Source organism: Odocoileus virginianus, chromosome 11 (genome assembly GCF_023699985.2).
Source record: "Odocoileus virginianus isolate 20LAN1187 ecotype Illinois chromosome 11, Ovbor_1.2, whole genome shotgun sequence".
NCBI classification, from domain to species: Eukaryota; Metazoa; Chordata; class Mammalia; order Artiodactyla; family Cervidae; genus Odocoileus; species Odocoileus virginianus.
In genome coordinates, this window is record NC_069684.1 from 53,816,437 (window position 1) to 53,828,370 (window position 11,934).

Here is an 11,934-nt window from a genome sequence, read left to right on the forward strand (position 1 = left end):
ATTCTACTGAGTCAGCATATTCCTTTGAGTTTGAAATTAGCACCGCTTCAGTATCTTATTGATAAGGGAGGCAGCCATTCTATTCACTCGGATAAGAGTCCTAGTGGGGCTCTACCAGGAGCAGCTGGTCCAGAAAGTTTTTACTCCCAAAAAAGTACTCTCTATATTACAAAGGTGTAAGTATGATATTATCTTCCATAGCTGAATATCTTGCATTAAGCTATCAGTAAAATACATAACTTAACAGTAGCTATGGGTACTTGGTACTTCTTTTAGTTTCTTCCTTTTTTTTTTTTTCTACGCTAGGTGGTTTATTTTATTTGTTCAAGGACTCATCTTGCAAGCTTTAATAGCAAGCATGGGCTTTGATTCTGGGAGCCTAGATTCACAGACTTAGGAAGACAAAAGTGAACAGTGCTCCATGTACATGGACGCAAACTAAAGGCTTGTGGTTAATCAAACTGTAGTTTTAAGCTTCTACAGCCTCGCAGCCAGAAGTCACAGGTCCTTTAGGTACTTTTGGATGCCCCAGAGGGTATCTGCACTCTTCTTAAGTTGGGCAATCTCTTCATCCTTCAGCTTCTGGTTGATAACACTGGTTAACCCTCGAGCATTCAGGATACATGGAAGACTCAGGAAGACTTCATTCTCAATGCCATACATGCCCTTCACCATTGTTGACAGTGGGTGAATCCTTGATAGATTTTTCAACATGGATTCAATAAGATCAGCCACACTTAATCCAATAGCCCAGTTGGTATATCCCTTTAGCTTGATGACTTCATAGGCACTCTCAACCACCATCTTATGCACTTCCAATTTTCACTATCATTGTCTGTTCCCATTTCTGGATTCAGTTCCTGGAGAGAAACGCCTGCCACATTCACTCCACTCAACACAGCCACGCTTGAGTCACCATGTTCTCCCAAAATCCATCCGTGGCAGCTGCTGGGATGAATGCCAAGTTTTTCAGCCATAAGATAGCGAAATCTAGCAGAATCCAGATTACATCCACTCCCAATCACACAGTGCTTGGGTAATCCACTTAGTTTCCAGGTAACATATGTGAGATTATCCACTGGGTTGGAAACCACAATGATGATGCAGTCAGGACTGTACTTGACGATCTGAGGAATGATGAACTTGAAGACGTTAACGTTCCTTTGCACCAAATTCAGGCGACTCTCCCCCCTCTTGCTGGCAAACTCCTGCAGTTACCACCACAATCTTGGAATTGGCAGTGACAGAGTAATCTTGGTCTGCCACAATTTTTGGTGTCTGAAGGAATAAATTCCCATGCTGCAGGTCCATCATTTCTCCTTTGAGTTTATCTTCCAAAACATCCACAAGAGCAAGCTCATCAGTCAGAGACTTTCCCAGAATGCTGATGGCACATGCCATACCAACTTGTCCAACACCCACTGAGTTGCCATTGTGCCCAGGGGAAAGAAAGTTCTCCAGACAGTGGTGAGGGCTGCACGAAGACGAGGTCAGCCTTCTTTTAGTTTCTCTTATACAATATAGTATATTTACAAACTTTAAAAAAGCCAAATTGTATTAAAACTTTATAACAAAAATATCGACATCAGGGTCACCGACAATTCTGTGGCCAGGAAATTAATTTGAAGGGAATGTGGGTACCGTTTAGTGAGTGGATGCGGTGTGGCTGCCCCTGCAAAGTCAGTATGGGCAGTGACTGCTCCAGAGAGTAGAGTAAAGTATGGGGACTTTACCACCATAAGGATGACTGCACTCACCTGCTGGGTAGAAAGGTACAGATGGGAGAGCAGAGGACGCTGGCAGCCTACAGTCCGTGGAGTCGCAAAGAGCTGGACACTACTGAGAGACTGACAGACACATGGAAGAAAGGTGGTTTCCAGACACAAGCCAGGCTCTGTGCCCACACCACAGCACCTCAAAGCTGCTCAGCCATGGCCGCCTGGCTTCTCAGGTTCACCCCTATATGGCTAGCAAGTTTGGGGGCTCACTCCCAGGTAGCTCAGTGGTAAAGAATCTGTCTGCCAACGCAAGAGACACAGGAAATATGGATTTGATCCCTGGGTATGGAAGATCCCCTGGAGGAGGAAATGGCAACCCACTCCAGTATTCCTGCCTGAGAATCTCATGGACGGAGGAGCCTGGCAGGTTACAGTCCAAAGTGTCACAAAGAACTGGACACAACTGAGCATGCATGCACAGACTAAACCCAACTTCTTACTCAATCATACATTGAGGAGTACATCAAAAAGGGTTTGTTTTTTTTTTCTTTTTGCAAGCCTTAGGGGGTCTCTCACATCCACACATGACTACTGGAAAAACCATTGCTTTGACTAGAAGGACCTTTGTTGGCAAAGTAATGTCTTTGTTTTTTAACATGCTATCTAGGTTGGTCATAGCTTTTCTTCCAAGGAATAAGCATCTTTTAATTTCATGGCTGCAGTCACCATCTGCAGTGATTTTGGAGCCCAAGAAAATAAATTCTCTCACTGTTTCCACTGTTTCCCCATTCTATTTGCCATGAAGTGATGGGACTAGATGCCATGATCTTTGTTTTCTGAATGTTGAGTTTTAAGCCAACTTTTTCACTCTCCTCTTTCTCTTTCATCAAGAGGCTCTTTAGTTCTTCTTCACTTTCTGCCATAAGGGTGGTGTCATCTGCATATCTGAGGTTGTTGATATTTCTCCCAGCAATCTTGATTCCGCTTGTACTTCATCCAGCCTGGCATTTCGCATGATGTACTTTGCATGTAAGTTAAATAAGCAGGGTGACAATACATAGCCTAGTCAAAGCTAGATTTTTCTAGTCTAGTCAAAGCTATGGTTTTTCCAGTAGTCATGTATGGATGTGAGAGTTGGACTATAAAGAAAGCTGAGTGCTGAAGAATTGATGATTTTGAACTGTGGTGTCAGAGGAGACTCGAGAGTCCCTGGGACTGTAAGGAGATCCAACCAATCGAACCTAAAGGAAATCAATCCTGAATATTCATTGGAAGGACTGAAGCTGAAGCTGAAACTCCAATACTTTGGCTACCTGATGCGAAGAAGTGACTCATTGGAAAAGACCCTGATGCTGGGAAAGATTGAAGGCAGGAGGAGAAGGGAATGACAGAGAATGAGATGGTTGGATGACATCACCGACTTGATGGACATGAGCTTGAGTAAGCTGCAGGAGTTGGTGATGGACAAGGAAGCCTGGAGTGCTGCAGTCCATGGGGTCACACAGAGTCAGATACAACTGAGCGACTGAACTGAACTGATGGGGCTCTGCTTTGCATTGTATATTACCTCATCAAATGAGCACCATTCCATGAGAGAAGGATACTCCAACATTTTGCCAAATACATTTTAGTTGGAATGATATTACTGACAGAAGCAAAGCATTCTCTCTTTTCTGGGAAGTCCTTTCCTCCCTTCATTGGAAATTCCACTCTATCACACAAATTTCCATATTGTTACAAGCCCAGGAAGCACTTAAGGCACAATGAGAAATAGAGCCCTGCCCATATTCCTTCCTTTCTATTCACCTCTTTTTTCACCCATTTACCACCAAGGGTGTTTATCTACCAGCTGAGGAATCATGTGATTCTTAGCATTATAGTGTTGTACAAAACTGCTTAAACCAATGATGGATTTGTCTACCTACCCTCAAACTCACACTGACAGGCTATTGCTCATTCCTGACCACGTTTACGAAGGCAATGAGAAGAACTCTGAACATGACAGCAATTCTCAAGACCCACCCATAACGGCTACATGGGTCTGGCTGATTTTGGTTCCAGTGGGAGTTATTTCTATCAGATCACAAAAAGCGACTGGGAAAATTCTCCCTGAAGATGTGGATATCTCCGTGCACTGCTTCTGTTCTACATAAAACAGAAATGACCAACCACACCTCAAGGATTATGGTGTTCTCAAATCTCTGAACCCAAAGGTTTCCATGGAAACATATACATCAGAAGGACCAATGATCAGAAGGAGTGAAAGAACAGGATGTCCTGTCCCTTTCTGACTGTCTTAACACCGGTCATAGTTTTAGTCTTCCACATCATGTAGTTAGTCCATGGGGTTTCATGTACAGAGTTGCTTCCAGTAGCAGGAATCCTGACTCTGTAACATGAAGATAACAGCATTCACAATGGAGGACTGCCTTCACTTACCTCCTCAGGGTGTTCAAATTGCTAATACTTATATTTCCTCATTTGCCTCTGATAACAGGGCTAGAAGAAGGTGGGTATTAGACACCCATTGCATTTATAAGAAAGGAAAGAAGGTGTTCAAATGATCTGTCTTAGCTACACAGCTTCTGACAGGAACAACTTGAGTAAATGGAGTCCAGATCTAGACATCTTTCAACTGCACCAATAATTCCATTAAGGTTTTTCAAGCACTGGGTAAAAGCCAGGCATCCTACTGGGTGTTCTCATTAAGGCAGTTCTCAAGTTTTCACAGCCCTGAAAGGACTAATGACTCTCTACTCTACAAGACCTCAGAGTGCAGAGTACATTTTATTATAACACTTAGCATCTTCTACTCATATAGTTATTTTCCTCTCTTTCTCCTAAGACTCTGAGATTTCCTCAAAATCAGGTTGTTTTTGTTATTGTTCAGTTGCTAAACCATGTCTAACCCTTTGGGACCCTATGGACTGTAGCACTCCAGGCTCTCCTGTCCTTCACTATCTCCTTGAGTTTGCTAAAATTCATGTCCATTGAGTCAGTAATGCCATCCAACCATCTTACCCTCTGTTGCCCTCTTCTCCCCCTGCCCTCAATCTTTCACAGCATCAGGGACTTTTCAAAGGAGTCAGTTCTTTGCATCAGGTGGACAAAGTATTGGAACTTCAGCTTCAGCATCAGTCCTTCCAAAGAATATTCAAGGCTGATTTTCTTTAGGATTGACTCATTTGATCTCCTTGCTATCCAAGGGATTCTCAAGAGTCTTCCCAGCACCACAGTTGGAAGGCATCAATTCTTTGGCACTCAGCCTTCTTTATGATCCAACTCTCATATTTGTACATGACTACTAGGAAAATAATAGCTTTGACTAGATGGACCTTTGTTGGCAATTTGATGTCTCTGCTTTTTAATATGCTGTTGAGATTTGTCATAGCTTTTCTTCCAAGGAGCAAGTGTCTTTTAATTTCATGGCTTGTGGTCACCATCCACAGTGATTTTGGAGGCCAAGAAAATTAAATCTGCCACTGTTTCCATTTTCTCCACATTTATTTGCTATGAAGTTATGGGACCAGATGGGCTACGGTCTAAGTTTTCTGAATGTTGAGTTTTAAGCCAGTTTTTTCACTCTCCTCTTTCACCTTCATCAAGAAGCTCTTTAGTTCCTCTTTGCCTTCTGCCATTAGAGTGGTATTATTTGCAAATCTGATGAAGCTGGTGTTTCTCCTGGCAATCTTGATTCCGTAAGTCAAGACTGTGAGCTGTCCAGCCTGGCATTTTGCATGATGTACTCCACACAGAAGTTAAATAAGCAGGGTGACAATATGCAGCCCTGACGTACTCCTTTCCCAATTTTGAACCAGTCCATTGTTCCATGTCCAGTTCTAACTGTTGCTTCTTGATCTGCATACAGGTTTCCTAGGAGACAGGTAAGATGGTCTGGTATTCTCACCTCTTTAAGAATTTTCCACAGGTACCTTGTCTTACTCAACTTTGTATCTTCTGCATTCATCCAAGTGTCTGGAACCCAGGAGACAAGAGGTGTGCGGAATAAATAACAATTACGCTAATAAAATAGACTCAAGGATTAACAGTGCTAAAATAAGGCTTGAACAAAGTTTTATGGAAACAGAAAGGGGAACATGACTAAATCTACCTAGAATCTTGGGAAAGCGACACAAGCAAGGTGACTCTAGAGCCAGGATTTCATGAAATAGAGGTAAAGACATTCTAGGTGCAGGAATTTCATATACACGTCCAACACATGTATTAAACATGGTCCTGCCTGGCCTAAGAGGCGGTACAGTGCCCGAAGGGGAGGCACAGGTCAGGACAGAAATGTGATTACAGTAAAGAAACCCATGAACTAAATAAAAATAAATTTAAAGCAACTAACATAAAGTAAGCAAAATTAACAAATTTAAACAAATGAACATGTATTTTAATTTGCACTGATTGCCTTAATCAATTCATTAATTAGAGTTTTAAAAATGTGTCTCGAATTAGTTTCGAAGAATATTTTTTAAGTAAGACTTAACGAGGTGGTGGGGGGGGAAAGTCCATACACTGCAAGGCTGAAGCTGATGAGTTAGAAGCAGCGGGCCGCCCTCCCCCAAGCTTCCTCCAGGCTAAGGCCCCGCCCCCGGCGCTGCCTGGGGGGCGTGGCCCGACCTCCGGGTTGGCGTGGCAGCCCCGCACCTGGCACGCATTCCCCGGGCTGCAGCCGCACCTCGGGGGCAGGCCTGCGTCTGAGCTGCGGAGCCTTTAGAGATCCCCGAGGCCCTCTCAATCAATAATCCCCGGGGTTTTTTATGAGGGTTGGATTATGAGGATTTGGAAAGGGGACGATTAAGCAGTACTTCAAAGACGAGCTCCGGCCGCACCTGCAGCATTTATGAAGATCTATTAATAGAAAGCACACGATTTAGCAGTAATCCCTAATTCAGAGAAAATCAATGATTTATGCGTTGGGGCCCAAAAGGCACTAAGGACTTTGGTTCATGGGCTGCCTGGAGGCAGGGTGTGCTGGCCCCACATCTGGACACGCATGATGTTGGGTCGCCGAGGGTTGTGTGGGACACTTTTGGCCCTACCAGTAAGTGGAAAAGAGTTCTGCAGACCCGCAGTCAGTGCCCCCCCCCCCCACCCCCGCCTTTTTTTCCCTTTTTTTCTCTATCCTGTAATGTCAGCCGTTTTGGTGTAGGATCTAGGTAAATCTCAGGCCCTGCTGGTAGTAGGTATAGGGCCGGTTTGCTGGAAAGTCACAGTCAGTCCAGAGACAGACCCCCTCCCTCCCCCCTCTTCCTCACCTGGACCTCAGTTTTGCCATCTGGAGAATGGTGGAAGTCGCACCAACAGTCATCAGAGTGCCTTGTGAGTGGCATGAGAATTCTAGAATTCGTCAGAGCCCTATTGGATCCTAAAGGTTTATGTTTTTGAATTTCTCCCTAGAAGAGTTATAGAACAGATCGATTCATTAATGTCTTAGTTCATCTCAGAGAGCCAAAAGACCTTTCGATATACTTTTGCAGATTATAACAATAAGAGAAAAACATGTAAATCATGAGAGGAAGGATTCAGGTTATAATCTAACACTAAAATGAAAATTCTGCAAATAGCAAGGATAGTAAAATAGTCTTTTGTCAGTTTTCAAGAAAGAAATATTCAATAGAAGGTGAGGGGTGGAGGGAATGGATATTTTCTTACTAAGAGAGAATTTGAGACCAGAGGATCATTCGTATTCATGGTATGATAATCAGTTTGCAAAAGACCCAAAAGTGTATTTCAAATAATCCATTCAGCTATTTAAAAATGAACAGGTATGTATGGACATTTCTATTAAAGTCTTCATATCCCTCCCATGCACATATAAATATATTCTCTACCATTAATGTTAAATTCTTTAATTAAATCATCATGTATATTTTAATTCAGCCCCCAAGTAACATTTCTGCATTATAAACAGAAATCTGATGCACAATACCAAAATTTCAAAGCATCATAATATAGGAAGTGATTAAACTTACTGCAAAGAAGCATGTACTATCCCAGAGTTCACCACGGGGCTCCTTCCTGTAGATGGAGATAAGTTTATAGAGCATCAGTGTGAAGCAGGAGGGAATTCAAGGGATGGGTAGAGAGGGTACAAATAAAACCCCACACCCCTTGACTTAGAGCAGCCAGCAATGAGACCAATCTCAGGATAGAATGCACTTAGTGGGAAAGAAGAAATCAGATTCAATCATATAATTTGCCTTTGCAGTAAAAAAAAACTTTTTTTTTATAAATATTTTATGTGCAGATAGATTTTTTAAAAAGTAACCAACATGAAAAGTATAAAGAAGAAAATAAAAACTGCCATTCATTTCACTGCCTGGAAATAACCATTGTTATTATTTGGGTATATTTCTCTCCATTATTTTCCTTTCCAGTCCTTATCTACTTAGAGAAAGATGATACAGACGTAAGCATGAAAGTTGTTGTGGTTACACAAAATAGGGGTCACACTTGGTGTTGCTTTGCATTGTGCTTTTTCTCTCCATACTGTCTCAAGAAGGTTTTCCTATAAAATGTTATTTTAAAATATAAATTTTCATGGCTTTAAAACTTAGGTTGCAAGTTTATTAGTTTCGCCCTTTTGCTAAGTTTATTATTAACTTTTCAATATTTTAAATAGCACAGGTATGAACATCCTAGTTTATCCCAGAGAGGCAGTAAAATGTTATGTGAAGACCACATACTCCAGAACCAGACTGCCCAAGTTGGAATCCTAAGTCTACCACTAGCCATGTGTCTTTGGGCAGAATTATTTAACTTCTTTCAGCTCAAGTTTTTTTTTTTTTTCACCTGTAAAATGGGGTTATAATAGTACTCAGTTGAAGAGGTATTATTAGGAATTAATGAGTTAATGTATGTAAAGTGTTTAGAACCTTAGGATAACACCTACTATACAATCATTGACTGCTATAATATAATGAGGTAAGCTTGCTTAGTTTTACTTTAATTTATCCAGGATCACCCTGGATGTTTCAGGTGAATGTTTCAGGAGTGATGTTTATTTCTGAAACATTCATACTGATTTTTCAGAGCATTTGTTTATTTACTTATTTTTTTATTGAATTATAGTTGATTTGCAACTTAATTTCTGCTGTGCAGTAAAGCAACTCAGTCATACATATAAATGCATTCTTTTTTGTCATTTTTAATTTAATTTTTATTTTGTATTGGGCTTTAGTTGATTTATAATGTCATTAGTTTCAGTTGTACAGCAAAGTGAATCAGATATATGTATACATATATGCCCTTATTTTTAGATTCTTTTCCTATATAGTTCATTACAGAGGATTGAGAAGAGTTCCCTATGCTATACAGTAGGTCCTTGTCGATTATGCACTCTTTTTATATTCTTTTCCATTATGATTTGTCACAGAATCTTGAATATACTTCGCTGTTTCAGAGTATTTTCGCTCATCCTCCACATTGGGTGCAGATATGGATACTGGAAAGGTGACAAATATGACATCTAATTATCTGGACTCCTTTTTCCACGACACTGTCATCCTTTTGGTGTTTAGATGTTCACGACCTAAAATAGGGGCTTCACAGGTGGCTCAGTGGTAAAGAATCACCTACCAATGCAGGAGACACAGGAGACCTGGGTTTGATCCCTGGGTTGGGAAAATCCCCTGGAGGAGGAAATTGCTCCCCACTCCTGTATTCTTGCCTGGAAAATTCCATGAATAGAGGAGCCTGGTAGCCAACAATTCGTGGAGTCACAAAGAGTCAGACATGGCTGAGCATGCACACATGTATATCTAAAATAGCATCACTGAAGACACACATCCAGAATCATTTCTTTCCTGCGTTCCTCTCCCCATCCTCTATCTCTCACATCCACACCCCTACTCCTCCCAGCCCAAGCCTTCCTCTTCCCACCACAGCTAACATAAATCCTCAATCACAAGTAGATCAAGAGGAAATAAGTTAATCCTGGGCCCACAAGACCTATCTTTGGAGTCATTTCTGACCATAATGTCCAAGCGCTTTTGTTACTTTCTTTTACAGTGTTACTTTTCTTCTCCTCAGGGCTATGATTTATGCTTTAGGCTGAATTCTATTTGAGGGACATTATTCCTCCTCCTTCTGAAGGGATTGGAGGGAGAAGAGGAAAAATGTACTCTACGTGTGTATCTACAGGAAATGAGGAGGGCTTGCTCTCTCTGCGGAGAGCTACAGTTTGGCAAACACCTCACCTCGGGATTTCTGACGTTAATGAGGTAGCAAGGAGTGGAGAATTGCCTGCTGAGAGACAAACTTCAGAGAGATTGCTCAGAGCATCTTGCTCAGCAGAACTGATAAGATTAAACCAACCGTAACCCAGTAAACAAACCGCTTGGGAAAGACCAGAAATATGTTATGGTTCTGCTCCAAGAAATGTAACTTTGGGGCTCCGTGTGTTGGACAAGCTGAGTTATGTGAAAGAGGACTAGGTCAGAAAGCAAACCAAGGGCCTGTTTTCCTGTTTAAAAATCTGCAGCCTGGGATTAGCTTTTATAATCTTGTGGAATAAAACTCACAGGAAAGGAGGCTCCTAAAATAGTTCTGCTGAGATCACGCTTTCCTTTCTGCACTCTTTCTCTCTTTTTTTGCCTTCCATTGAGTTCCATGCCTCTCCACAGACCTAAGGCGAAATTCCCAGCTGGCCCTGATCCAGGCAGATATTTTTAATAGGGTAATTCTATACTCTGTGTATTACTTTCTGTTTAAATGAGTCAGCAAGCCTTTACCAATGTTGTGTTTATTTGCTTGTTGATAAAGGGGCGTGCTCAGTGGCTGAGCTGTGTCTGACTTTTTGCGACCCTATGGACAGTCGACCACCAGGCTCCACGGGATTTCTCAGGCAAGAATACTGGAGCAGGTTGCCAATTCCTTCTCCAAGGGTTGTCCCCTCCCAGGGATTGAACCTGCATCTCCTGCATCTCCTGCTTTGGCAGGCGGGTTCTTTACCACTAAGCCACCTGCGATCATGTTCTCCCTTAAAGGACGGTGTGTGCAGCAGCAGAAGGGCCTGTGTTCGAGTGCTGCTTCTGGCTGTACCGAGAATGTGGCAAAAGAAAGCCATCAAGCCTTCACTTACCCATTTGTGACATGGGAATCCTGCCAGCCAGGCCTACTGTATAGGATCATTGTAAGGATTAAAAGATCTCACGTGTGTTTGCATGAAGCACTTCATGAATTTAAAAGTTCTCCCATGTACCATACCAACTGTACTTCTCAAACCCAGGTAACTCTTCCAGGGCAAGACAGTCCTAAGGAAAATTTTAATTTCATTCCTGGCCAGATGACATGCCCCAATCATTTGCCTGGTCTCAGTCTTAATTGGCTGGTTCTGTGGGTTGAGATTCTCCCTTCCTTAAATTGCTTGTCCTTGACCTTTTCATAGCATTTTTCCTTACTTCTGACAAAATTAAAAAGCCATCAGAAACAATTAGGTCTGTATAAGCTCTGAATGCCAAATTTGGTGGTCAGTTGACTTCAGAGGTCAATGTATCTACACACCAGGCAAGAAAATTTAGACCTAAATATGGCTAGCTCTGAAAGGCTAGTTTTCAGGTCTTTTTAAGTTCCCTCCTTGCCTCATACAATAATTGGATGTCTTGTGACCATAAAAAGCAATAAAGCCCTGGCCACTTGTCAAGGTACATTCATTGGAGTATAAAGACTCTGTAGGGTGATAAACTAATGATAAATAGGAGGCACCTGACTGTTTACACTGTCTCTGAAGAATGATACTTGATTGGGTATGTGACACACTGCAGAAAACATGAGTATTCGAACTGATATACTTATTTACCTGAGGAATGTCTCCACTATGGAACAAATACAGACAACCAAAGAACATGGAGCTCTAGTAATGGAATGGTTACAATGGACACACAATGTAAAAACAAACAAACAAACAAACCAATCAAAACACAATAAAAACACTCAAAGATATAATGATACTAATAATAAAAATCAGACCCAAGTGATCATAAGAATCAAGTAGATATACTAAGTATATAAAACATAATAATTGAAATAAGGAATTCAATAGGTGAAATCAATAACAGAAAGGATAATGCTTAGACAGTTGGATAATCAGAGGGGAAAAAGAAAAGAATATTGTCTTTTATACAAAATATAAAAGAAAAACTAAAAAAATAAAAATGCTATACAAAATATAAAGGAAAACCTAAAAACCAAAAACTAGAAGTATCAA

At 41.4% G+C, this 11,934-nt stretch overlaps 1 pseudogene; it reads right to left on the reverse strand.

The window, feature by feature from the left end:
- Positions 1-301: 301 nt before the first annotated feature.
- On the reverse strand, positions 302-1,417 carry LOC110152901 (L-lactate dehydrogenase B chain pseudogene; annotated as a pseudogene).
- Positions 1,418-11,934: the final 10,517 nt, after the last annotated feature.